We start from the raw sequence: 26,973 nt of genomic DNA, 5'->3' as shown, positions 1-26,973 counted from the left end.
TTCATCTTTTTACTTCACTTAGTTTCTATTCATCTCACATAGCGTCTTGCTACAGAAACACTGACAGATTTATACTGAATATGAAAAAACTGCACACTGTAGAAAAACTTTGTCTTTACATAAATTACTCTCGTGCATGTCTTCTCACAGAAAAGTTATTTTAAGCCAGTTTCAGAAATCATTATGCATGGTTGAAGTTTAGTATCTTTTTTTTTTAATTCTCATAGTAACTGCGAGCAACCTCCCAATATATCCTACACAGTCCTTGAGGTCATCCCACAAAAACGGAGATAAACCGCTGCATCCATGCTGTGGGGCTCACAGATTCCTCTCCCAAAAATCTGGAACCACATTAAAAAGTTCTGGTATTCAGAATACCACCAGAAATCACATCTATATAACAAAAAACCAGTCAGTCCCTCATTAAAATGACTGAATCACTAAGAGCCAGAACAGATATAAAATGCTGATGCTAATGGGAGTTAATTTTTACCCCTTGCTAAGAAAAAGTGTATTTTCTCAAATCTCCAGAAAGACACCCAATGTCAAAAATAAGATGAAGACAGACATAGAAGGTTAAATCACTTATCAGTGAGAATTCTTCAGGCTGAATTTGCCATATTTATTTTCTTTTGTTATGTAGCAAAAGAAAAAGAACCAAAGAGGTCATGGTAAAGGTAAAGGGATCACCTGAAATACAACTTCAGGTGCACAGAGTGAAAGTGATAAGGCTGGTCTTGCCACAAATGTTTTTATTACATTTTTAATAAGATCAAACAGCTGTTGAAGTTTCAGTCCCAACCCAGGATATCACATTACTTTACAATAATAGAAATTCTTACCTACATGCTCTTTCAAGGACTAAATCACGCTATCATCCCACAAATCAGCCAAATTCCTGTTATAAGTCCTAATGCAACAGGGAAACATGAAGCATGAAGGCTGAATCTGTTATGAAGCTCTTCCACTCCAGATATTTTTATCAAACAAATCCAGCGGGTTTGGGGGTTGGCAGGTGGGGAAAAATATCATCTCTAAATACAGCTCCCGTACGCCCTGCAGTCAGGCTGTAATCAAAGATAAATAAGTAGTTATCTTCAGAAAACTCCAGAGGCAAAGAATTGGTCTAGTATTGACAGCGTTCACTTATCAAACGCAGGCTATTTTTTGTCATGCATTTCTTTCTGAAAGCTGCCCGTCCTGCTTTATTTTCAGGCTTCCAAGTCTGCTTCATTGTTTGAGTCTCTGGATAGATATCGCTGTAATTTACTCAAACAGCTCTTCTGGAGCAACTTGCTCAATAGAGATACGGGTTTTCCCTTCATGCAAAGCTCGGTTTGGTGAGGACAGCACGCTCGTTTTCATCACCTTATCTGAACACGGGGAAATTGCTCTGGACAGCCAATTTCTCTGTGTCGGCTGCAACGTGAGGTTCGAGTGACTGCCTCAGATTTAGGCATCTGCCATCCACACCTTTAAGGCTAGGTGAGATGAACACCAAAGCCTCATTGTGCTAAAGAAAAATAAATCTTCACATTCAGAGTGCCGGCTGACTCTTATTCGAGGAAGAGTTGGAGAGCTAGTGTCGCACAGTTGGATTTGCAGGAAGAGACCTTTCAGTGCTGAAGATTTATTTTAAGCATGGGTCTTTGTCTCTTGCATTGATTACTGGTCCAGAACCAGCACGTGGGAGAAAAATGTTCTGAGAGTATTTCCAGCAGTCCTGCCAAGCATTTTCAGCCTCGGCATGCTGCAAAATAGTGGGCATTCACAGTTATGTTACTCTGATTACCATCTTGTTCTTTTTACACATTTGATTTTACTTGATTTTAGCAGCTGCTACCTCAAGTTGATTTAAAGTGAGAAACATATTCTTTCCACCATCTGAAATCTAATACTTACTGCCACTTTGCAAATGGTATACAGTATGAATTGCTAAATCTTGTGGGTTGTGAGAGATCAGCTGCTAATTTAAGGCTGCTTTTGAGGGATGAATAACATTTTATGGAATAAATAGAATATGCATAACGTAATGCCTTCAGTGCCTGTTTATCTCACGGTGTGGTAAAATGTTTTTGCGTGCAATAATGCAGCCAAATGGTATCTACTAGAATTCATTTGATATACCTTCACGCTTCATAAATAAGCAGTCTTTCTGAAGGGGATCAGTCTATGTGATACTTAACGTTGCTTTAAACACAATATTGTTGTGACAATTCGAGAGCAACGTATATGCTAACAGCTGCTCATTTGATTTTTAGTGACTGAGAAGGGATTTTCCTCCACCTCCAAACTGAATTTTCTCCATAAACTTTACTATCTTAACACAGTCATCTCAATTTTTTTGTTATCATGCATATATGGTACCTTCTTCATGAGACATTCATTAAAATGGATGGAAAAACATATCTCATCTGTACATAAGTACCGTGTAAGTACTTTTTCATGAATAGGGCATTTCGTCTTTCATCTAGTGCTGAGTGGGTGAAAGGAAACACGCACAGCTGCATCCTGAAAAGACAAACTCAGTATTAGAGTCTGTCATTAAAGTTTCTTGTAAATTCAAACAAAAATTAGTCAACAAAAACTATTCATTGATGCCAAATCACAACTGTGGCTTTACTTCAATACTTAAAAAAACCCCACAACTGTGTTCCAAGCTTAGCAGTAACTTTTATAAACGTTCAACAACTTTACTTCTTTAAGCAACAACACAGCAGAGAAATCTCAGCCCATTAAAGTACCAAGAAACTACACATTTGTTCCAAAGTGAAGTAGATTCAAAGTCCAAGTGGAGATACCCAAAAAGGTCTAAGGATTCTCAAGCAATTGCTAATTAGTTATCTCTTACAGAGTAACACAGCATCACCAGATAAAATACCTGCAGGTAACTTCTGGCTACAGTTAATTAAGCCAAACCTTTCTGATGGAATATATTACATGACTTCCAGCATCTTAGGAAAGTGTTTATTCTGCATAAGTCAAGCAACACTTCCTTCCAAAGTCTCCTACCACCATTCATAAGTGTTTCATCGAAGGCTTAGACTCCATCGCTCCTCCGTATCATGTGCTCTTTAACTCCACAAACGTGCAACAAATTTTTACTAACCTGCTTACAAGATACCATCATTCTGAAGACGTTTCTGCATGGCTATGCTCTTTTCTGTTGCTAACAACATATATCTTTATAGGCAGGGCACATACTTGATGTGGAACCTAATGCCATTTGATAATGGATTAAACACTCATTATTGTCCTCTCATATCTTTAGACCACCACAGCTAAAGAACAACACTTCTATCGCAAACTTCAAAGAAATTCAAATACCTTCATTTACCGATTTCCACTATTACAAGAAAGAGATCGTGCTGCATTCTTTCACCAGCCTCTCAAAAAAACCACAGCTCTCGACACAATTTTCATCACACGGTAAACTCTAGCCCAGTAATCTTGCAACTGCACGAAGACCCCCATTTACAACAGTAATAACAAAAAGAAAAAGCGCCATGCTGTGTATGGGACCCAGTAAGTAAATACTGTAACATCCAGAACAATAATAAGATAAATCTGTTCCTCAGCCACCGAGTTGCTGACTCCCTTGACGTGACTGTGTATTCCTGCAGGTTTCGCCCACGTTTGGCTTCAGCATACTTGTTTTCCACTTGGAAAGAACACAACCACAAATACCTTTTCATGCTTTATGTTGCACTTAGCTGGACTGCAGATTGTAAACAAACAAGATAAAAATCTGAGAACTTTCTTTACTGAATTTCCATGGAAAGAAACCAGGAAAAAAAAACCAAACCAAAACCCCAACTCTGCATAACGATGAATGCACCACGAAAAATTTGGCATGCACTCACACCCTGCCTCTTCTGCAACATAAAGGCAACATTTAGCCTAGCAAGCTAGATGGTCTTTATTTGTGGCGCAGAGGCAATCCGAGGCAAGCTCTCCAAGAGACTTTTTTCCCAGTGGGGACGTTAATTACTTAACTTCTGTTGTAGGAAGACTGTCTCAAACTAACCTTCCACTCTTCCTCTGCTTAAACTGCAGAGGGCTCAAAAGTCACTTTTTAAGGCCTTGCATTGAGAAACTGAAAAAAAAATCCCACCCTTGATGGAGCTCCCAGATGGCGCAAGTGCCTAATTCACACGGTGGTCCTTATTGACCCCGACGTGAACACCACTTGGGTGCTATGCGGGGATGCCTGGGGCCAGGATGCTCTTGCTTGCTCTGCGGGCATCTCCTGAAATGGCCCAGAGGATGCAATTTTAAGGAGAAAGGGTGAAAAAAACCTGTTCTCAAATGCTCTGCTCCAGCCAGAAAGCTCTTGCTCTGCTGAAAAATCCCTCTGACCCTGGGGGTAGCAGGGCACAACTCAAAAGTGAACAGCGGGAGGTAAAATGAGGTTTTATTTTTAAACAGCAGTGCTTATTGATATATTTGGTTCTAGAGAAACAGAGGAGGACATGGAGTCGCTTTAGGACTTTGCAGCTGAAATCAGATCGACACTAGTTCTGGAGCTCAGGTTCCACTTCTTGAAATAAACCATTTACTAAAGCAATTCACAGAAGAAATCTAAAGTGACACAAACTCCATCAACTGCAGTTGGCAGCCAGCTTTGCAAGAACAGATGCATGACTGTTAATGATAATCCAAAAAGCTTAGTTTCTAATGCAGAAAAGTTGAAATAGAGCATTAACTTTATAAAACTCTCAGAGAACTAGAAACATCTCCAGAATACGCCCCACAAAATAACTTTGCAAGGACCTATAAACTCCAACTTTAGCAGAATTAACATACCTAACCAAAAACCAACTCCAGCAAAAATACCTCCCAAGTATTGACATGCATTTCTATCTCTTAAATTTCTCTGCTGCTTATAATGTTTACTCTACCTTGAGTCAAAGACATGAATCCTTGATTTCACGAGATTAATGTAATAACTTGGTTTAGGCTGGTAATGCACTCAAAGCCTTTAGACATGCAGGAGACTAAGGTGGCATCAAGAGCATACAGATGCATTTGGAGGAGATATTTCTGTGAAATAAACTAGAAATTCCTTAATTTCTAGTCTGCAGCAGGGACTACACTAAAATAAAAGCTTACTGGGGTGTCTTAGGGCTGGAAGAGATGGCTTCCCAGCCTATTTGTGGTTTCTAAGCACTACTATGTCACACAAATAATAACACCATAGAAAACCCCTAAAACACTGACAAGAAGTGGCAACACAAGCATTCTAGAAAAGCAGTGTTCATCTCTCAAAAGTGACACCCAGCCACTACAAAACGATGATAAATAAAATATGTACATTATATGCAGATAACGGTATAGAAATACGCTGTATTTGTCAGTGGAAGAGTGCGGTGCAGCCGATGCATCAAACCGCAGCTCCAGAAACGATGGTTCTTTTAGTGCCTCAAGTTTAGAGAAATGTGAAAAATGGGTCCATATTGACCTGTTCTATCAATAATGCTATTGAGTTACATCTACTTTTGTAATGGTTGCCAAAAGGAGCAGTGTGGTTTCAGAAACAGGGCATTGTAGACTTTGGCCCGTGCTCAGTTTCCTTTAACGCCTTCCGCCCTCAAGGATGCTGTTAACAAAACATGGCATTTGCCACAAAAAGCCGTGTCAATCATTGTCTTCTACAAAGATCACTCCACACCCACATCTAAAGACAGCAGCATGCAATGAAGTGCCACAAAATGCCACGTCTTTCATCAAAGCTTCAGGAATGCGACTCAGCAGCTGGCAGGAGCAGTTTCAGACACTGCAACCCCTCCGTCCTGTGTTATGTCCTCTACATCTCCTCTATCTCCTCCTATGTGGAGATGCCAGAAGAGCAAAGCTGCCCCCACCCCACCAGCTCTGGCTTGTCCCTGGCTTCAACAGAAGCAGCTCCCACACCAATTCAGCAGCCTTGTCACCCAGATGCGAGAGCCTCCAAGAGTCTGGTCAATGAGGTTGTCAGCCAAATTGGTTGTTTTCAGTGTTTGTTGTTTTTTTTTTTTTAAACATGAATTGCCGTGGGGGTCTCCCCATGAAAAACAACCACCCTTTGGCAACATAATTGTTCTATAAGTTCCTCTCTTTGCTTATGCATTCAAGGGGGAGTTGGCAACTCGACTGTGACAATCCCCTTCTGCATCTCCAACGTCCCTCCGTAGAGCAGGTCCTGCTTTCCACAGCTGGAGCAGAGCTTCGAACCAGACAGAGCCGGCAAGGGAAGGCACCCAGGGATCGGCTCTCTGGCCCTGATGGACAAACTCTTTCTAGTGGACAAAAACAAAACCTACTATGTGAATAACTGAGTCACTCCTGCTGCTTTTATAGCAGTTACTTCACCAGTATGTGGAGAAGTTAGGCATGCCAGAAAACCATTCATCCTAAGCGTGTAAGAGAAATGATAGACTCACCACTGACCGTTTGATTTAATTTACAACTTTCTTGCATGTTTAAATCCTGAAAAATGCCTTCAGCATCCAAAACATTTATAATCAAAGTAAGCGACTTCAGAAGTTCAGAATAGTCTATAAACTCAGAAAATTTCACAGCTCTTCTTATTAAGTGAAAAAATGAATTCTATGCTGATAACATACCTCAGTTTCTTTATTGCACGGCTCAGTGTTATAAATTAGACTTTGATAATAATAGCAAATCAGGATAAAACCTTACAATTATATGCTTTTTCTTCCTTTACATGTGAAAACTTGACTTGGAAGTTATTCTTACTTTTCCTCCTAAAGGTTACTTGCACAGGGCTAAGCTACGCCAGCAAAGCTGATCTGGAACAGACCAAATGTATTCTCCAAACATGAACATTTAAATACAACTTATGTATTATTCCATTAATCTTTTTATATAGAAGCTTCTGTCCAACCTGAAAAACTAATTAAATGAGTAAAGGCAGCAGTTTCATTGCAAACATTCATGCCATACACAGCAGACTCAGGGGGATGCTACAGTGCACCGAAATGTATCTCAGTTTTGTTAACGTCCATGTGCATCAGACCCTTGGGGCACGGACAGTATTTGCTTTCTTGGAGTAACTCCCAACGGCAGATGTCAGAGCGCTTTTCAAAGGCGCTTTTCAATTTGTGGATGACAAAATGACAGAGTACTGACATGCGTTACCTATACTACCATATGGCATAAAATGGTAGAAGTCCAAGAAAAATCTAGATCTCCTAACTCACCATCCAGAATCCCGTTACACGGGGATTGACGGACTTTGAACAAAATTCAGATATGTATTGTACAAGATAGAAAGTCACCGGCAATCCAATTTCTAAATAAACCACCTAAGGCAGACAGCATTAAATCTGAATTTCCCCCAGTAACTATATTAAACGGGGCAAATTTCAGTCCTTCCATAAGCTCGAAAGACAGAGAAGGTAATTTTTCCAAGCTCTCCTAAGCTGCCATCGCACTCCCCGTCCCAGAGCCACGCCGGGACCCCACTGCACGACAGCGGCAGCGAGCACTTGCCGGGGCCAAAGCTGGCAGGTGGCATTTTCGGGAGCAATGGTGCAAGACCTGCAGCTAGGAAGTGAAACCCTCGGTCTCATAAACAACTCTCAGTTAAAACACTGGAGCCCTCATTAATATAATTGGTTTCATAGCAGCTGCTAAAACACTAATTCACACCATTTCTATTAGTTAAGGAGTGCTTTGCTCGCCTCTATTTTTGCTCAAGCATAGAAGAAAAGGGGAGGAAAAAAGTCTGTGCCGTGTACTCTGCCTGCAGTTAGTGAATGCCGTGCTTAGAGTACATTTTTCATCACAGATGAAAAATGAAGGTAGGTAGTCTTTCAAAACAGCTGCTCCTGAGGACTCGAAAGGAAAATAATTTGGAGAGCAACCCTCACATCATTCACTTGGAGTGATGGATTTACGTCCTCCAACGTGCATGAGATCCCCAGAGCAACTATGACTCCATCCCAGACTGAAACCCGAGGTAGACGACACATTTAAAACAAACAAACAACAGTACTACCACTGGGGAAACAAAAAAAGGAAAAAAAAAAAAAAGCACTAATCTTTACCCTTCGGGAAATCACTCAATTTTCAGTCTTTCTGCTTCAAGTTCAGAAAATTAAATTTACCCTTTCTAGTGGTGCTGCCTTTGAGTACAGACCAAAAAATAAATGAGCACGAGGCTTGTGTGACCATGGAGCAGGAAGAGAGTCTGCACCTGCCAGTTTAGCATCTCTGGTAACGGGAGGAAAAAACCACCGTTGAACACCACGCCGCAGACGATGAGCCCTTTGCTCGCTCTCGCTGGCGAGCAATTCGTCTTCTCATCCTGCTCGCTGATACTGGTCATGCTCATTGGGGTCGGGAAAAACAGCTTTGCGTTGGGTACCAAGCGTTCCTTTTCCGCTTTAGAGACATAGCCCCATCTATCCGTCTTTATTTACCCTTTTCTTTGAAGCCTTTAAACCCTGAGGATGAATGGCATCGTTCCGTAAGCGGATGCTGTTCTCTGATTTTAGAAATGATCCTTCCCCTTCTACACATACTTCCACCTTGCTTCCAGTCCTGCATGACTTTTAAGACTCATCTCACTCCTTTTAACTTGGCTGAAGATGAATATATATTTAAGCCTCTGGTTAAGGTGTCTTTAACGATAGTACAGTTCATAATAATAAAACTGTCCTTTCATCCTTTTGAGAATTTAGTAAGACTATTAATTATTTCCTTAAGACTGAATTTCAAAATGTCACTGCTGACATTTAAGGCTTATAAAAAATGCAAGTCTATCCTATCTGTGAGAAACAAGTCTATACAATCTATTTTAAGGAGAAAATATTTATCAGGGAAGACAGTTGCCAATTATGAACACAAACAGAAACAAAGCCACTTATAGCAAGTTGTTGGGTTTTTTAAATCTTTTACATACCAAGGGCATACTTCTCCCCAGCACAGTGGTGCACAAAATAAGTGACATCTGCTGGCTATATGCTGTAATATAATAAGGCAACTAATTTCAATGCTGTTAACCAATTCAATTTTTAAGTTTACTGCTTCTTATCAAGCTTTTTAGATGTTTTATTTATTTATTTTGACACAGATACTTCTGAGACTCCTAGGCATCACGATCCCTATGCGTGGTGACAACTGCTGTTACCTAATTAAAGTGAGATTGTCGTATTCACATCAGGAAAAACATGACTCCAGAAAGGAATTAGCGAGGCATAGCAAAACAGCACTAAGATTTAGCTGGGCAACCCCAGTGAGAACCATACAGAGACAGGCTGTAAGAAGAGGCTGCACAGAATTTTGCTAAGGGAATCCTTCAAGTGCTCAAAGTAATTAATATCAACTCAGGTTTCTCCGAATTGTTTTTCATTAGGTCTTAATTAAAGAAAAAAGAAATAGCTGCGATTTCCATTCTGAGCTTAGCAGCACCCTTTTACAAAGGTGAAACGGCCTTTCCACTTCTCACACCTCGTCGATCCTCAGCGATGGCCACAGCTGATCCATCCAAGCCTTCTGCACCTAAACCTGCACTCCAGACACAAAGCAATTCCAGCTCCCCTTCTAACTCCTGCAGCCCAGAAATAAAGTTCTCTTTTAGAAAGTTGTAAGCCTCTCTTGGATAATTAATAAATATATTGTCAGTCAGCTACAGTTAAAATTACAAAATTGCTAGCATTGCAATTTCAAGGCTCGTAACACTAATTTCTTCAGTAATAAGTATTTATGGAAAAAAAAATCTGTAAGCGCTATCTAACAGAAATCAGATGAAATATAAACAGACTCAAATATTTATCAGCAGAGGAAGTTCAAAAATATCGCTGCAAAAATAAAGCGGATGACAAGCTAAATTCAGAGCCATTGAGGGTTCTTCGAAGGATGTGCTAGGAGGAACTTCATTTTCAGTTTGACATCGCTAAATCAAATTAATTCCTTCCTCCTATTCAATTGCTACATAAAAATCCTTGATGCCAAAAGGACAAAGCTAAAAATGTCCCTAAAACCATGCCTGAATGCTGCACGATGCAAAAGACTGCCCAAACTCCTACCCACACAATGCAGTAATGCAATACTTTAAATAAAGAGTTAGACTTTGGGACTTTCCATCACTTTTAAGACCTAAATATCCGTAACAGGAATGTCCACCCGCATCGTCAGCTTCCCTGAGCACTGAAATGGGCACACGTCTGCAGTATCTCAGTAAAAGGGGACCTGTGGGATAACACAAATACTGATACATTATTTCAAAGAGAAATATTATTTCCTTTTCACATACCCTCATCCCCACCAGACATTATCTTCACCTTAAGACTTCTTGGCTGAACTCAAGAACGTATGCACAGAAAAGTACAGCTGAATGACTTTAGCTCCAGCCACTCATCAAGAAGAAAACTTTTTAAGATCCCATTTCAATGTATTGTTTTAAATCCTGGCATGCTGAAGTCAGCAGGAAGGCATTGCGTTGACTTTAATGAAGCCAGAGGTTCATCCTGAGAATTACTGTGTGGAATGAGCACAGCATTTACATTACCGCATTTGAAACCCTCCGGTTTTTTGTTAACTGCAACTTAACGATATTTGCTATTTCAGAATTATTTGTTATTTTTAAAAATACACAGAGAAGGTTATTAAAATACTGCAGTGTAAAATTTTTAGTGATTATGGTTGGGATACTCTTGTTTCAGTAACAGGCAAGTATTTTCAATGCACAAATATACGTTGTCATAAAGTTTCAGTTCATTTTCTAATACTGAAAAGCCTTAGAATCTCGGAACTGTAAGAGTCCAACAAAAATCACTGTTGTTATTTACATGCTTACCTGTATTTTCACAGTACATTTTTAGTGCTTTTTTTTTTTTTCATTTATTATCCAATGTACTAGGACAGCAAGATAAAAAACCTGGAAAACTGGATAGATTACTACACCCACTTAATGGGTACCATTAAAAGAAAAAGCTATCAAAACTCAGCGGAAGCTTTTTATGCATTCCCCTGTATTACACCAAAATGAGTTATTGCAACATTGTAACTCTGATATCAAACAAGAATACTCAATTTTTAAAGCTGTATGCTGAAATAAGCAGCAGGTGATTTGAAGCCATCTAAGAAGGATATTTTACCCAAAGAGTTACTGAAATCTGGTTGTGTTTGTGGTTTTTTTTTTTTTAAGTAGTGGGGACTTAAGCGAAAAGCTACTCACTGTCAAGTACCAGAGTGTTACAGCAGACCACTGCTTTGGTTTACCAGCCTTACCGCTACATTCACACATTTCGTCGAGCAGAGGACTCTCAACTTCTCCAAAACAACTGGCAAACATTTTCAGTGCCTGCAATTTGGAGCAGCCAGATTCTGGTCCCCCTTACACCAGTGAAAACCAAGAGCTGAATTACTCTTGATCTACCCCAATGCAAGAGAAATCCACATGGGATTTCCATGGATACCAATATATATTCCATTTTACTATGGCGTGTATTTTTAATTTTGCTGATCTCCTTAGCAATGTTCAAAAATCTCCTCTGAAGAGTTAAACACTTCAGTATTTAAAATAGCCTGATGTTAGACAAATGAATTTTTCCTCTTTCCTGTAACAAGAGGGATGAGCTTAGGTTCCACTGTTCCCTTCTGTTCACCTCTCACATCTCATTTCTTGTTGAAACTATTTTAAAGCTGGTATAAATAGCTTTGCAAAGTAATTCTAATACTAAATGTCAAGAGCAATAGTGGTTTCATTCTGATTTATCCTCATCTGTTCCTTAGGCAAGTTAATCCTCAACCTGAGATACTGTTTTCATAGCTCTACAATTTATGAAATTTTTCATCTAAATTATTTACTTTATGAACGGCTCCGATGAGTTGCTCGGGGCGTAAAGCTGTAATACGCAATGCTGAAGCGCTCAAGAAGATGTTTTTGTCTTTTTAAATGAAGAGACCACCACTGTATCTCCTGTTGTAATTTCTATTGGTAGCCTTTAACGCACAGCAGTGTTTTTACCCAGTCGTTTTATCTGACCTCTGCACTTGCAACAGATGCAGTTACCACCCAGGTATCACAGTGTTGTCCCAGGCTAGAGCTCCAGGGAGCCACAAAACAAGCAAAGAGTCCCTGGTCCTGAAGCACAACCTCACACTGTGAACCCATATTCCTTTGGGGAGCCGAACTGGCATCAGCCCCGCGTGGGCTCAACGCCTGGCGTACACAGCCAACCTGCTCCTCTTCCAGTTCAACAAAGCAGCATCCAAAATCCCTTCCAGGAAATTTCCTCGGGCTCCAGCAATCAAGCCTGAAGGATGAACCGTACAGCAGCAGCCCTACAAATGCGCTAACCGGTGATCGAAGACAGAAGAGGAACACGACCGCTAGCCTAAACATGGTGAAATAGATCTGTGAAAAGGTGAGCTTTCAGAGTGTTCCTTGAAAATCCTAGAAATTTCAGATTCATTATCCATTTAACTTGTTTAACATTAACAATATCTATTTAACATTATCTATTTAATATCTACATAGCTCAGTCGGAAGACAAATTTCTCAACTAACACGTAGCCAAAATCGAAGAGGCTGGAAAGGAATGTTAGGTAAGGCCTTTGATGGACTTGCAAAAAAGTGTTGTTTTTAAGACCTGTTAAAGAATTTTCAGGATATGAAGCTCCCCTGTGAAGAGCTGGCCCTGCAGGCAAACCCATCTCATTACGTGATATAGACTCCTAATAATCTATTAAACTGTCCTTCTCCATTTCCTCCCATTTCTAGCTTTACACAGTCAAACCTCCTGGCTGCACCAGTCAAACAGAGTCCTTCTTCTTCGAATTAATAAATTCTGGCACTTATGGGCCATTATATCCTAGCTTAGGCACAGCAAGATTAACACTGGGCTCTTACATTTTCTTCAAATCATGTGCAAAACCTTCCAGAATCCTGATTTCTATTACTTTTTTCCTGAGGTCTCTCTTATCTGTTGGTACCTCACTACTAATTTGGTGCCAGATCTTTAATTAAGTGCTTTTTTCCCCCCATACTGCTCCAAGACCTGAACTTTAACTGGGCACGTAGAGCATGTAAGGACACTATCATCTTCAATCATCTGAAATCATCCAATATTGCAAACTCACATCTAACATGCCGCCCACTTTCACAGCACTCTTTCGACACCACCATCCACCAGGCTTCTTCCGTCCCCTAAGTACACGTCGCAGACAAATCTTTATTATTTTTCCTATGTATCTTACAGGAATCTGCATTTTTTCAAAGCAGTCTTATCTTCTTTTCTCTGTACATCTTTGAACCTTACATTTTACCTTCACTCTTCTTGTTTGAGCTCACAGTTCTTGCCAGTTAAAACTCACCTGTAACACGACGACTGCCATTATTTGAAAGAAATGCCCTTCCCTATATTCCACGCAATCCTGAGAAGTTACCAGGTCTAACTTAAACTTGGCAGATTTGAGCCATGCACCAATATGTGCAAAAAAATAATAATACAAAAGTCTTTTTCAATCTCATCAGGTTTTCTAATTTTATGGTAAGATAGCAGGGTACATTCACCCACACTGAATATCAAGGTTTTTTTACAGGAAAAATATCTCCTTGTGAAACATATTTTTCCCTACTGGAAGGCGTGAAGCAAATGAAAAATGTCAGTTTTAGTATTTTGCTATTTAGGTACAGATCTGCACCTTGTACAGTGAGGAACGACCTACCTTAGATACAGAGTTGGCCTAAAAAACCACACTTACTTATAAAATGGTGTGCATATTTGATGAGTCCACATGACGGCACATTAAGTTTTAGAATAAAAAGCGTGTATTCAGTAGTGCTTGGTATATAAAAGAATAAAGGCTTGTGTCACTTCCCTACCTCTCCATCACCACATTTTTTCCCATGACGGTGTTCATTTCAAAGGAAAGCCCTTACACAGAAGGCAGGCACCTCGGCAGCCAAGTGCCCTTCACCATCCCTAATGCCACAGGGACTTCAGCTTTCTGCAAACCAAGGGAGGAAGCCTTGCTGCACCAGGAGCTCCAAAAATGTTTCTGGAGCTGGGTTAGCTGATGCGTACTACTTCATTTCTGGCAAGTTCATACGGAAACCAGCAGGCTTGCCACTTCAGAGATTTGGAAATCATGCATTTCAGCCAGGTCAAGCTATTGTGGGAATTTTAAGCAGCTGGATCTGGGAATGGGAAGAGGCAGGGCAATGGGTTGGGGTCGGCGAGTCCATGACCTCTAGCGTGCTGCCACGGGGGACAGAGGTAGAGCACTGGGACAGAGCCTGCCATGGACCCATGGACCACTCCCTCCTATTCACATGCATCGTCACGTCTGGTCTCTCACCGCCGCCGCAGCTGCCTTGTCATTGCCATCAGCCACTGGTACCCAACCGGACATCATTTTTCTTTCTGTTTCTTCTCTTTAGGTATCAGGCGCATCCCCTGGTTCTCTCTTCTTCCAGAGGATGCCACGCTGCTTAAAACTAGTGCTTACAAGCCACGTTCAACAGCTGCTGGAAACCAGGTGTAACATAAATTAATAAATGTTCCATGGCAAAGCTACATTAACTGCTTGCCCCTAAAGTGCTGTTTAGTGGCATGTCAGGCACAGCTGTGTAATCAAAGGATTACAGTGCTCCCATTGCAACGCGCCTGCCGCACTCCAGCTCCTCGGTAGCTTTCCTGTCTCCCTCGCACGTAAAAACCAAATCGAGTAACCGGGACAGAATTGTAATCATGTCTTTCAGCCCGGGAAACACAAATGAAAAGGTCGTAGGGACAAACAGCCAGTGTGACTGTACAACATGCTTTCTGTTAGACACACGGATAGTCCTACGTATTTTTAAGGGAATGGGTCAACAATGCTGTATGTAATTAGTGAATTTTAGTGAAACTGCAGTATAAATGCAGAGATCAGTGTAATTCAGGCTGCTTTGAGATAAAAACTTGTAGAAGCTTACAGATCCCTTCCCCTCGCGTGAATAGCTGTATTTAGACTCCGAATCTGGCACCACACTTCGTCAGTAAGAAAAACACTGCACTTCACTAAAAAACATTAATAAATAAGAAATACTAATTTGTGGGGGAAAGCAATAAGAAAACCTCTTTTTTTCCCACTGGAAATCTACCTTGTTTTTCCACAGCACTTCAGATTCTCCAGCTGAGCAATATAACTCCAGCCAAGGAGTATGGTGGGAATTCAGAGTTATCCCTCACTGTGCAAGGTACGGAGGAAAATAGGTGGGTTAAGGGAGGAACTGAAGCCTGAAGACAGCAATTAAGGAGCCCAGTTCAAACCAGGGTACAGCTCCTGCAAACTCTATAGGATGTTGAAAATGGGTGAGTCACATCACCTGAGTACCCAGGGTAGCACTGAATGATTTAATAGCACCTTTCCTTGGAGTTTCTGACTGGGGGATACACAGCCTTTAAGGATACAGTAACTGTAAGGGTAATTAAGACTTGGGAGGGAGAGGGAGCATACTGGCACCTCTTTAAGTCATGGCTTGCTTCGCCCGAGTGATGTATCTGTACCGAAAGAGAAACACAGTTGGATGTTCTAACTTGCTAAATCAATACATCATTTAGGCGAGATCAGGCTGCTGCTGCTAGCTTATCTCTAGAGAAAGTGTATCGGAACAACGTTAAAAACACAGAGCGTAACGGTAACACAACGCTGAGTTACAGCTTCTTGAAATTTTGCTCCTATGAACATATGAGGAAGCAGTCAGCATAGGAAAAGTAGTTAATAATAAGAAGGATTCCCTTCCTCGTCAGCCGAGGAATTTCATGAGAAATTCTTATTGGGGCATGGAGGGATTGTAGTATCATGGTTAGCAAAACCTCATGAACTTTGGCAGAGTTTGGTGTCATTCACCTAACAACTTGATCTTAAATATAAATAAATACTTTGAGAGATACTTCAGTATTGGGACACAGTCTATCTTTAAAAACTTGTGTGATAACACTGAAAACACCTGGGCTGCAAACATAATCTTTGCCCACTGAAACTCCTGGTTCTCAGGGAGCTCCTGCCGCAGGTTGCTTAAAATAATGTTAAAATATAAGCAGTATCCTATTTGCATCTCTATGATTATGCCTACATAATCCCATCCTTGCTAATGCTGCTAGTGGATTACATAACTTCAGCCTTCCACTTCAACCACATGAAATAATCCAAACACGAGAGTCTGCTTCAACCTTCTCATTTATACAGTTTCCAGATATCTACTTTTAGTTTAGCAGAGAAGATAAAATCCATTACTGTCTTCCATTGCATTAGTGGAAATTAAGTGTTTTGTCATGTAAATCTCCACCGTTTCACCATGTTCCTGTTACAAACCGCCAAATAAAACACTCTCAACTTGAGATTACTCCTCCTATTACAAAAGCCGAACCATAAAACTATTCTGTTATTGATTTCAGAACTGCATGGTGACTGCACTTACAGACACAGGATCTCAGTGCCATTTTAAAAAAAAACAAAAAAAAAGAAGGTAGTTTCACTACTAAGTCTTCATACAAGCACTTTCCTCTTTTCTGCATTCAAAGTGATTTTCTTTCTTTTGGCATGTGAAGAGCCAGATGAATCCTTTGACTCAATGCCCAAGAGTGAAATGGCACCAGCAGCAGCAGAGAAGCTCTCAGGGCAAGAGACGTGTGACAACATTTTAATCACTGACAAAAAAAAAAAGCTTCAAGACAACTATTTTATTAGTATTTGCTGTTTCTAAGTGTGTGTGTATATATATATATATATGTGTGTGTGTGTGTGTCTGCCTGTATATAAAATACATATGTCAATGTATATAAATAGCATAGATACAAGTACATATGTATAGTTCATATATATGTTGTGACCTCTTATTGACGGAAATTTCCCTTTTTGCCAGAGATCAAGTAGTCCCCAGTCAGCATCAAGTGCAGCGCTGTTCAATTAGGTGCTTGTTTGCACAAATGAGCGCATATGATTTTCAGTTGAACCTTAAAAATATTTCCTCTTCATGAACAGTTCCAGCAAACTTCGAGTTTTAATCTGTAATCTGCTCAGCTGACTCCTCTGCTTTCTTCAGTCACAGACTACAAAAGGCATGTGTTTGTTCTACGGGAGATGATAATGATTTTTTGTCTGGCTAACAATTCAAGAAGCGAAACCATTCTTATGCATATGCAAGCAAATCAATACGAAGAGAACTTTAGGCCATAGAACCATATAATTAAAAAAAAAAAACCATATACATTTCCATATCTGAAAGTTTGGTAGGCGTTTAGATGTGCCATCCTAGAAATACCATCATCTATCCTATTAACCTACAAATCTAAGAAAGTCAATTCACTGCAGAGTACGGCTGTAGTATTACAATGAAGCAGCACAGAAAAAAAAAAAAAAAACCACCATATACAACACCACCAAAGTTCAGCTGGTGAATTGTTGCTTAACAGACTCTAACCATAATAACCCGTCACTGAACCTTGACTGCATTCTCAGCGAAAGCATGCTACGAAGCTATTTTTAACAGCCAACAGCTTGCATTTAAGAAATACCCCTCTTCACCTAAAAATACGCATCAGTGAATGGTAACATCCATCCACGGCTTAGTTCTAGGTAGGATGCGCTGCCGGAATTAAATCTTTGGGAGAAAGCCGCTTTCCAAGCGCCTTCTCTCCCAAACCCCCGTAAAACCGGCGCAACGAGCCCCTGCGCGGTTCCCCGGCAGGCAGCAGGGACCTGCCCAACGCCGGCAGCCCGGCGAGATGACAGCAAATGGCATTATCTTTGTCATCGTTCCGTCCTCCCCGGAGCACTAACCCGTTCAGGGGCACGTTTTCAGAGAAGCGTCCCCCCTCTCCGCTCACCCTGCCGCGGAGCGCCGGGGGATGCTGCACCGGGGGACGCTGCACCGGGGGACGCCCCGAGGTGCCCCAGCCCGCGCCCCCGGGACCCGCCCGCGGAGGGAACGCTCCCGGCCCCCCGTTTGCCGGGGAGGCACCGCCAGGGTCCACCCGGGAGTAAAGCGGGGGGCAGCCGGAGGTGTCTCCGCACCTCCAGAGCCGGCTGCCGAGGCGGGAGCACCGCGCCCCCGGGGCCGCCCCCCCGGGGCTCCGCTCCGCCGTACCCCGAGCCGTGCCGAGCCGAGCCGAGCCGTGCCGAGCCGCCCGGTGGTGCCGGCTGGCCGCCCAACTTCCCGCAAAGTCCCGCCGCCTCCAAACTTGGGGAGCCGCGGCCCGGGGAGCCCCCCCCCATCCCCGCGGCGGCCGCCCGCCCGGCGCACCTACCTCCGCCGCCGGCTCGGCTCGGCTCGGCTCTGCCCCGCGCCGCGCCCGCTCGTCCTCCCGTCCGCGCCCGCCGCCTTCGCCGGCTCTGCCCTGCGGGGGGGGCGGAGGAGGAGGAGGAGGAGGAGGAAGAAGAAGGGGGAGGGAGGCGGGGGGGAGGGAGCAGCCCCGAGCCGCTCCCCGGCCGCGCTGCGCAGCCCGGGAGGCGGCGTGCTGCTGCCGCTGGGCTCGGCCCCGCCGGCTCCGCGGGGGCGGGGGGGTCCCCGGCGGTGCCCCCGGGAGGCAGCGGGCAGAGCCGCCCTGCTGCCGCCGGCTCCGCGGGCAAGGGGCGCCGAGCCCCCCCGGCCGGGGCGGGGCGGGGCGGGGGAGGGCTGCGGGGGTCCCGCCGGGCATCGGCCCCGCGGCTCGCCGGTCCCGGCAGCGCGGCCGTCGGCAGCACCGGCTGCCGGCTGGGCTCGCTCGAAAGCTTTTGAGAGGAGATGGGCCTCTCCTGAGCGATCCTACAGGAAACTCCCTACAGCTGTCCCAAGCGAACGGTGGGACCGGCATCCCAAATTGTGGTGGGGCGGTCGGAGGCCGACCCGAGGAGACTCGGTGCTCGTACGCTGCCACGTCCCCGTCGCTCGAGCAGGTCAGACTTCCCTGCTGCGTACCTTGCAGAGCGCATACTGCTGCCATAGTCCAATTTTGAAATGGCAACAGCACAAACGTTGGCTAAGAAGCCAACATCTTCTCCTCAGTAAGTGCAAGGTTCATTCTCAACCAAGAGGATCCTGCCGTGTATACATAAATACATACGTGTATGTATATGTAAATGTCTACTCTGCTTATGAAGTCACCCGTGTGATATATGCACATACCTCCTGTGAGGTAGCGCACACAGTTTGACATGAAGGTTTAATGCAACGCTCACCAAAGCTGATGGTATCAGCAGTTGTTGTGCAGCTATGGCTGTCTGCGGCTGGCCACGGTTTGTGTGCGCACACCGGAGGAGGAAAGCCCTTCCTCTTTCCCTCCTAACGCTAAGTGAACCCACTGTTGGCCTTAAATCCGCATGTTTAATATTCAGCAACGTTATTTCTAAGAAGTTGAGGTGAGGAAGCATGAGCTAAATACGAAAGAACAGTGAATCCTGGATTTTAGCATTTCCTTTCATGATCGGGTCCATCTTTGGTTATAACTTTCAGAAGCATCTAAAACTTACACAAGTTTGTGGGAATCTGTTTTGAAGTGAAACCATATGTAACTTAATAGTAAAATACAAACCAGAAGCTTCCAAATTACCCAGCTATGGTTGGGAGCCAAACAGTTTAAGGATTTCAAATGGGTGATTATACGCCTGTAAGACCTTATATAAATAACTAAGAGACTGGCTGAAAAATCACACATGCACAAGTTTCCTACAGCACAGTGGATGTGTCTCTGTTCAGGTCACATCTGATTCTCACCTAATGTCTTAACTAAAAAAATCTCACAGAATAAAGCATCTGACTAGGTGAAACCTGTGGTTTTTAAAATATTCACACATATTCAGTGTTTCTGGTCTGGGCTAAATATGCTGCCCTCCAAGGCCTTTTTAGGCCTCCTGGGATGCTCTGAATAGCAATTATGCTTAGCCAGATTTCTGCATATTATATTCCCTTCCTTTTTATGTATTAAAAAAAAAATCAGAGAACTGTCATGAAAACAAGATCTTTATTCACTGGGGAAGTCTCTGTTCACGCTATTCCTCACCAACCATCAGCTGGAGTAAGTATCTTGATGGTGGTATCCAAAAGCGGTAGCTCAAACTTCCAGGCAGTCCATAAAGGTTGTGTCTACCCATCTCACGGACACTTACAAACTATCTTCAACATTACCTGGTGAGATGGGGAGGAAAATACAAAATTTTATGGCATAATAAATCACTGTCCAGGAACTAATTGTGTTACCATGAACAATGATGGTCAGTAGAAGAACAATCAGAATAAACAGTCTAAAAAATCTAAAAACTAAGACTGAACTTTAATTCTCATGATTCAAGATGTTCAAAGGGGGAGGAAATGAAGAGATTTCAATATAGAAATTATAGTAAAACTTTCTCTGACCAGATTGGTTTTCATAAAAGGAAAGCTCCTGACCTCCACCTCTGTAATTATGATTTCTGCTGGTTGCCATGCTTACTCTGCAATATATAAAGGATCATCTCACTTTTAAAACAAGTTTGCACATATTTCTTAGCTCTGAGGAGGTTTATCTGGTAAAAAAGACGGGAGAGCCCTTCAGTAGTGTTGAAAAGCAGGCACGCGACTAGGACTGCAAGTGTGTGAATTTTAAAGGTGATTTTTTTTACGCAGGGGAGTCCTTCCTTACTGCTGCTGACCGTGGTTTGGGGCAGAAATCTGGCGAAGAGGTCCGGTGGCTGGGTTTGACAGCAGCAGAACTGTGTCTTTATAGCCAGATTTAACTCTGGGATAAACAAATCAGATTGTGTCCTCAGAGCACCGCCGTAATGGGATGCTAATCCGGGGAAATGGACTGCTCTTCCTCCCCGTGCCTATTACAGCATCAGCATCTTTAGGTTATTCTCACAAAGAGGGGTTAGAAGTGCAGATGTTTCTGCTTTGTGCTTCCTCTCTCCCAAACTCAAAAAACAGAGGACGAAGTTCATTGCCCGCAAGCAGCCGGGAGACTTTTGCGTCCCACTCCTGCTGCTTTTGGGGAGCCGTTTTCCCATGACCTCCCATCACCAGGCGCTGCTTTTCAAACCTTTTCTCAAGGAATGTTGCTGCAGGGTACCAGCATAAACTGATACTCTTACGTCAAATTGTAATCTCACCAGAAACGGATGTGGGTTGTGACAGGAAAAGGCAAAAACTTCCCCAAAATGTCTCTGTCTCCCTTCTGCCATGAGCTGTGAGGAGCAAACGGATGTGCCGAGTTCCCCGAGACAGCTGCCTGAGCCAGCAGGTCAGGGTTCTCCCTTCGCCCAGAAAGGCAAAGGGGTAGCTGGAGCTGGAAGCAAATCATTTACTGGCTGGGGACCTCTAAATTCAGCCAGGGAGTTTACATGCAGTAAGTCTGAAAAACCACAAGGTGATATATATGTTGTACTTAGCAGGTTTAGGACTTACCACCGCTATGCCGCTGAGCCGCTCTGCTGAGCAGAGGCACAGCAAAGCCCAGTTCCACGCAGACATTCAATCCTGTTGAATGCACGGTTGCTTTCTCACACAGGCTGGGGTCGGGACGTGCAGCCACGCACCCCGACACCCGTGGAGACTATTTCGGCTCTTCTTCCAACTCTGAGGCTCAGAGCTGTAAGTTGGTGCTATAAGAAAATTGCAGAAAGATTTATTCTTCTTAGTGGACCGTTCTCCCATTAAAATATTGGTATAATTCTCACTGGAATTAATGGAATGTGTATGTTTTAAGGAAATGCATTATTACTTTTATTTTCCCCATGGTATCCTGGCAACAGACACATTCCTAAAATACAGATCACTAATTTCCTATCTTATACATCCTTCGGCTCTCAGTAAAGGGTATATCAACCTTCAAATACTCGGAATGCTTTTTTGCCATTTTCCCAACTTGGATTGGGAATTATTCTTCTTGGCATGCACATCCCTGGAGTGCCTCTGGGAGTTCTTGCTCAGTCTTTAATTGAAGACTACGCGTTTTTCCCTAGAATAGGCAAAAATTAATACTGAAACTTGATTAGATAAATGTGTCAGAATTTGGTTTCCCACAAACGGTCTGTTAGATTTTAATGATGTACGTCGAGAGCCAGTTTCCTTTTGCCTAACGCCATCCTTTTATCCCAAGTTGTATGCCCTTCAGCACCCTAAAGAATGCCTTTTTATTTGTGATATTTATGCCCTCCAAGTACTTGTTGAAGGGTATCGTTTCCCTCTTAGTCATCATTTAGCCAGGCGATACATATTAAGTTCCTTTAATCTTCACTCATAACTCAGTCTCTTCAGACCTTTAATCATTTTTATTGCTCTTCTATGAATTTCGTCCCATTTGTCTGCATCTCTCTGGCAATGAGGTACCCAGAATTTAATGCCTTATTTTAGGTGTAATCTCCCTGCAGCGATACAAAAGATGTTACCTCCTGCTACTTTTATCTACCACTGATTTAACAATATGCTGGAATCATGAAGTAGCCGGGAATCAATTAAGAGAGATTTTAAATGGTTCAGCGCTCAGAATTACCATAATGCTTTTGTGGCACCGCACGCAATGAGAAGGCTTGAAGCTGGTTGAAGTCCGCCGCTCTTGGAAATACGCGTGTGTGACTTCTAGGGCAGGCAAAGCTTTTAAACCTGCTGCATGCACAGCTCTGTGATTCTCGAAAGGAATATGAACGAGGAGTTACGATTTCGAAGACAAATGGAGACGGGTTCAAACTGGCACCAGGAATAGCTCACACGTGCTCATGGCCTGAGGGCTTCACACTGCTCTTCCTGTAACTCTCAGATATGGGACACCAACCGAGGGCTCATTGCAGCAACGGTAAAACTAGGTGAGCCAGCAGCCAAGGAGCTTGACATTGGGTTGGTTCAGGCTCTTATTTAAATTGTTTGCTTTAATTAAAAAAAAAAAAAAGTCTTTAGAAATCCGTAACACATCATGATCTTTGACTAAGGAAGAGCTTGAGATAGCTAAGAAGGAGACTAAATGGGGAAAGATGCTCTAAGACCTCTCAGATCTCTGCTAAAATGATCAGGTAATGGGGAAAGATGCTCTAAGACCTCTCAGATCTCTGCTAAAATGATCAGGTAATGGGGAAAGATGCTCTAAGATCTCTCCGATTTCTGCTAAAATGATCAGGTAATGGGGAAAGATGCTCTAAGACCTCTCAGATCTCTGCTAAAATGATCAGGTAATGGGGAAAGATGCTCTAAGACCTCTCAGATCTCTGCTAAAATGATCAGGTAATGGGGAAAGATGCTCTAAGACCTCTCAGATCTCTGCTAAAATGATCAGGCGGGTTCTCTGTCACCATTGCGTGTGGTCCCTGACTAAAGGCACACATCACTGCCACTGCAGGCAACGGGAGCTCTGCTCCTGGCTTCTCCTTTCCCATATGAACAACCCTGTTGTTCCCTATTGCTCTTGTGAATAAGGAGGGAAGAGTGTTACTCTTGGAGGTGTTTAGTTTCTGTTACAGAATAATCTTTTCCCCTCTGTGTCATATATTTAAACTGTCACTCTCCAGATCTATTATGTATGTTAATATATTTCATCTCTGAGCACTGGCAGGGAATTGTAGGTCACTGGGCCACTTTGTGTGCACTCCGCTGCCCAGAGTTTTTGCTTCCATGTCGTTTATTACTCCTTCTCCAGCTCCTGAATTCAAAATGAAGCTTTAAAATTTGATCAGGGATGTGTTTTAACAAGCGCTTGGGTTATATGTGTGCCTTATTCCCTTAACTAATTTTGACCATTCTAGCTACCTCAAGAAAAAACAGATTAACTGTATTTTATAAGCTCTTTTCCCTGCATACTCTTTCCTCTTTCCCATCTGTTGCTTCTCATTCGTGCCTAAACCTGAAGTTCCTTGCAAACGCCAGCCTTCAGCAGAGGCTTCAGAGTTGAAAAAAAGCAGATTGTGGCATGAAGCAAATATATATATGACACGTGTGCATGGACGTGCACGCACATATGAATCTTTCCTTAAGAATTATTTACATTCTGGATAAACACCTCATATTGCTGGACAAAAAAATGACCGTCTCTGTTAGCCGTAATGTATAAATATTTCAAGTACCAAAGCTGATTTGTTAATGTTGAGTTTGTGGGGTGAGTGCTTACCGTACGGACTTGCCATTTGTTGCAATAGAAATTCACGTATGAAGAGCAAACCCTGTACCCGTACGAGAGGGGATCCCGGGGGACACAGGCATCCCTCACACCTGATGAGAAGTTGCTCCCTGGCCAGTATTAGGGTAGGGAGGGACAAAAGCTGGAGCCCAGCTATGAGGTCCCACTCTGCCATGCTTTTGCACGCTCCATTTTAGCCCAGACGGTACCTGGTTCAGGGAACAGCATGGTCAGCGACTGTTCCCGTAGGTATGAAGTCACTGATGAGGTCAATGCATGAGGTCAGCCTGCTTTCAAAAGAAGAGGGTTTACTTGTGCAGAGATGGCTCATGCCATGCTGCTTTCCCTCTGGACCAGAGGATGGGCCCTGACCCTGTGCAGCTGCAAAGAGATGAATTCCCAAGCACGTTTGTGCTAGATCAGCCTTCATTTTAGATATACAAATAAAGTCATTTAACTTGCTAGATGTTGTATGAAAAACTTCAAGATAGATCAACTGTCTTTACCTTCAAAGTTATGAAAACCATTATTACAAAGATAAATCACATACCTCCTTGCTGACATAATGATAAATGTTTTCTCCAAGTGTTATTCATCCTGCTAATTTCAGAAAAAATGAATATTCCTTTTTTCTGCCCTTTTTTTTTTTTTTGCTAACTCAGGCTTTGTTACAAAGTCGTTTCAATTTGCAATCATTCTTCCAGTCCACCTGCAATGACAGAACTGATAAACACTTCCTTATATTATAATTTTTAATGACTACCATAGTTGCAACAGAATTTTGGCTTTAGGAAGAATACCAGAGATGGCAGAAAACAGAGAGATAAAATTCAGTCCCCATCATACAAGCTGAAGAAATAACACGGGAGGGATGAATTTCATACATACATTATCTATTCTTAACGCTTATTTTTTTCTGATAAGTGGCTACTCACATAGTTAAAACACTGCCATACTTGAATCTGTAAGGAATCTCTTAGTTTCTCCTCGTCCTCTCCCAGTACCTAAAAGCTGAAACACAACAGCAGAGCTTCTGCACGCTGGTAATATCTTGCTGAATCAGGCAGTTTGGTGCAAAGCCAATTCCTGTGACTCCTGTGGTCTCGCATGAGAAATTACTTTTGTCGAATAAGTGTTGACCATTTAATATACAGTGCTCATGACTCACCGTATATTCCAAGAGCACTCTGAGATATTTCGATACTGTCTCTGTATTTTTACAACCTAAACATATTCCCTGGAGATTTATTCAGCTTTGCGTTCTTTTTCTCATACACATTTCCAGGGGTTTATGGGGAAGCAAAGAGGGAGCCTAACCGTTGCAGGCAGCTCACTTAATTTAGCACAGTCCTGTCCTTTCCAGTTCACCCACCTGCAAAATGGGAATGATAATAAGCACTTAAGGGAGAGTATTCACATGTCTAGCTTGAGACCTCTAACGTTAGGCTCGCCAGAGGCTCAGCAGAGAGAAATAGCTTCTAATTCAGATGCTTTGAATGGGCTTCTAATGGAGCCTGCTTCTCTCTGCTGGCAGTTAGGGAGACCAAGTTCTCAGCTCAAGCACCCCTACATCAGGCACTTCAGTTACGTGCTGAAAGCCAGACACTGCGAGCATCCTCTTTCGTACCTCATCCTGCAACCATTTCCATGCCCAGCTTTCCGCTGTGGAGCAATATCTGATTAACTCAGTGGTTTTCCACATATGCAAAGTGGAGTGGGTTGCAGGATGAAGACCATGCATACCCTCAGTGATCAGTGAGGGAGAATGAATTAGTATTTCAACAGCACTTTACATGTATTAAGCTCCGTGAAAGTGCTATTAATTATCAATATGGTCAGTCATTATTATTCATTAGTGGTTAGAGCAAACTACCGAGACTCAAGATCTTTGCATTTCAGTCTCAGGACTGCAACTATGTGATATTGAGCAATTCCCTTTGCTTCTCTTGGCCTCAGTTTTCCTGTCATTAGGATATCTGCCTCATTCTTAAGTGTGATGTGAACCTTAATTAGGCTTGAAAAGAGCTTTGAGAACTTCTAGTGAAAAGTGAAATATTTATGTCAGGCATTACTATCCAGCAGATGAGACAGAGCGATAGTCTCACCCCTATTCAAAGAGCTCGGACTGGTGCCATGGAGCACTTCAATGGCTTGTGAATTCTACCCAGAAATACTGAGGACAGAGAAGCACACGGAGCCAGTTCTCCTCAAAGTGAGAGCCAAGAAGCACCACCGGGGTGTACAGATTTGGAAAATCCATCTCTCTACTGCTTTTCGTCTAGTTGCACAGGCAAACTGCCCACTGGTATACACAAATGGATATCTAGGCATCTAAATATCCGCTCCTGGACACAAAAATACCATTTCTGAGTGTGTTTCACATAGAAGGACTGGCACAGAAGTCAATCTTTATTTCAGAAAATCTCCTCTTCAGTGTTTAGTCTTTGTGTTGATTATATGAATTAGATCCACGTTACAAATGAGCCTCATGTCCCAGAAACTAATGTGCTTTGCTCAAGAACCAAGACTTTCTGCATTTCATCATCATTCTGTTCGTTAATGATTCGGCTTTCCTGGCAATGATGAGCAACATTTATTTCCCTGGAGTATTCTGGATGGTAAAATTATCATGTTAGTCGTGGGCAATCGATGCTGTATTAACTCGCCAAGACTATATTGCCATATTTAATGGTGCTGTTTGGAAACCTGGCCACCTTCCTTCACACCTCTGGTTGTCACGATACCCTTTGGCCATTATTAATTTATTCGATTCACTTTTATGCTTAGGACAGTGGCTGCCAGCTTCTAACTGCTTGAAAGCATAATAGCAAGACAAAATGAAAAAATGACAGTGACATAAACGCTACTGAGAGGTCTTAGTCTGCATTTTAAGGACTGTTGTAAATCAGCGGTGGAGAAA

The 26,973-nt window shown here is 42.6% G+C and overlaps 1 protein-coding gene and 1 long non-coding RNA gene across 8 annotated transcripts in view; both read right to left on the bottom strand.

Moving 5' to 3' along the window:
- Positions 1-18,393, bottom strand: part of CHST15 (carbohydrate sulfotransferase 15) — a 48,146-nt gene extending 29,753 nt beyond the window's left edge. For both annotated transcript variants that reach the window (XM_075504384.1, XM_075504385.1), the window contains exon 1: positions 18,246-18,393. The gene's annotated coding sequence lies outside the window, so the exon portion shown is untranslated. The remainder of the gene's footprint in view (positions 1-18,245) is intronic.
- Positions 18,394-19,933: 1,540 nt separating this feature from the next.
- On the bottom strand, positions 19,934-25,138 carry LOC142411089 (uncharacterized). Of its 6 annotated transcripts, none has more exons than XR_012776111.1 (5): positions 24,045-25,138; positions 22,658-22,813; positions 22,443-22,577; positions 21,356-21,552; positions 19,934-20,101 (listed from the first exon to the last, which is right to left on the bottom strand). It is a non-coding gene; the product is annotated as an uncharacterized LOC142411089 (long non-coding RNA). The 6 variants fall into 6 exon arrangements; XR_012776109.1 differs by having other exon boundaries at positions 22,443-22,813; positions 24,045-24,434; positions 24,604-25,138; XR_012776108.1 differs by having other exon boundaries at positions 22,443-22,813; positions 24,045-24,776; positions 24,989-25,138.
- Positions 25,139-26,973: the final 1,835 nt, after the last annotated feature.

Source organism: Mycteria americana, chromosome 6 (genome assembly GCF_035582795.1).
Source record: "Mycteria americana isolate JAX WOST 10 ecotype Jacksonville Zoo and Gardens chromosome 6, USCA_MyAme_1.0, whole genome shotgun sequence".
Classification (NCBI taxonomy): domain Eukaryota; kingdom Metazoa; phylum Chordata; class Aves; order Ciconiiformes; family Ciconiidae; genus Mycteria; species Mycteria americana.
This window is presented reverse-complemented; position numbering and strand designations above follow the sequence as displayed.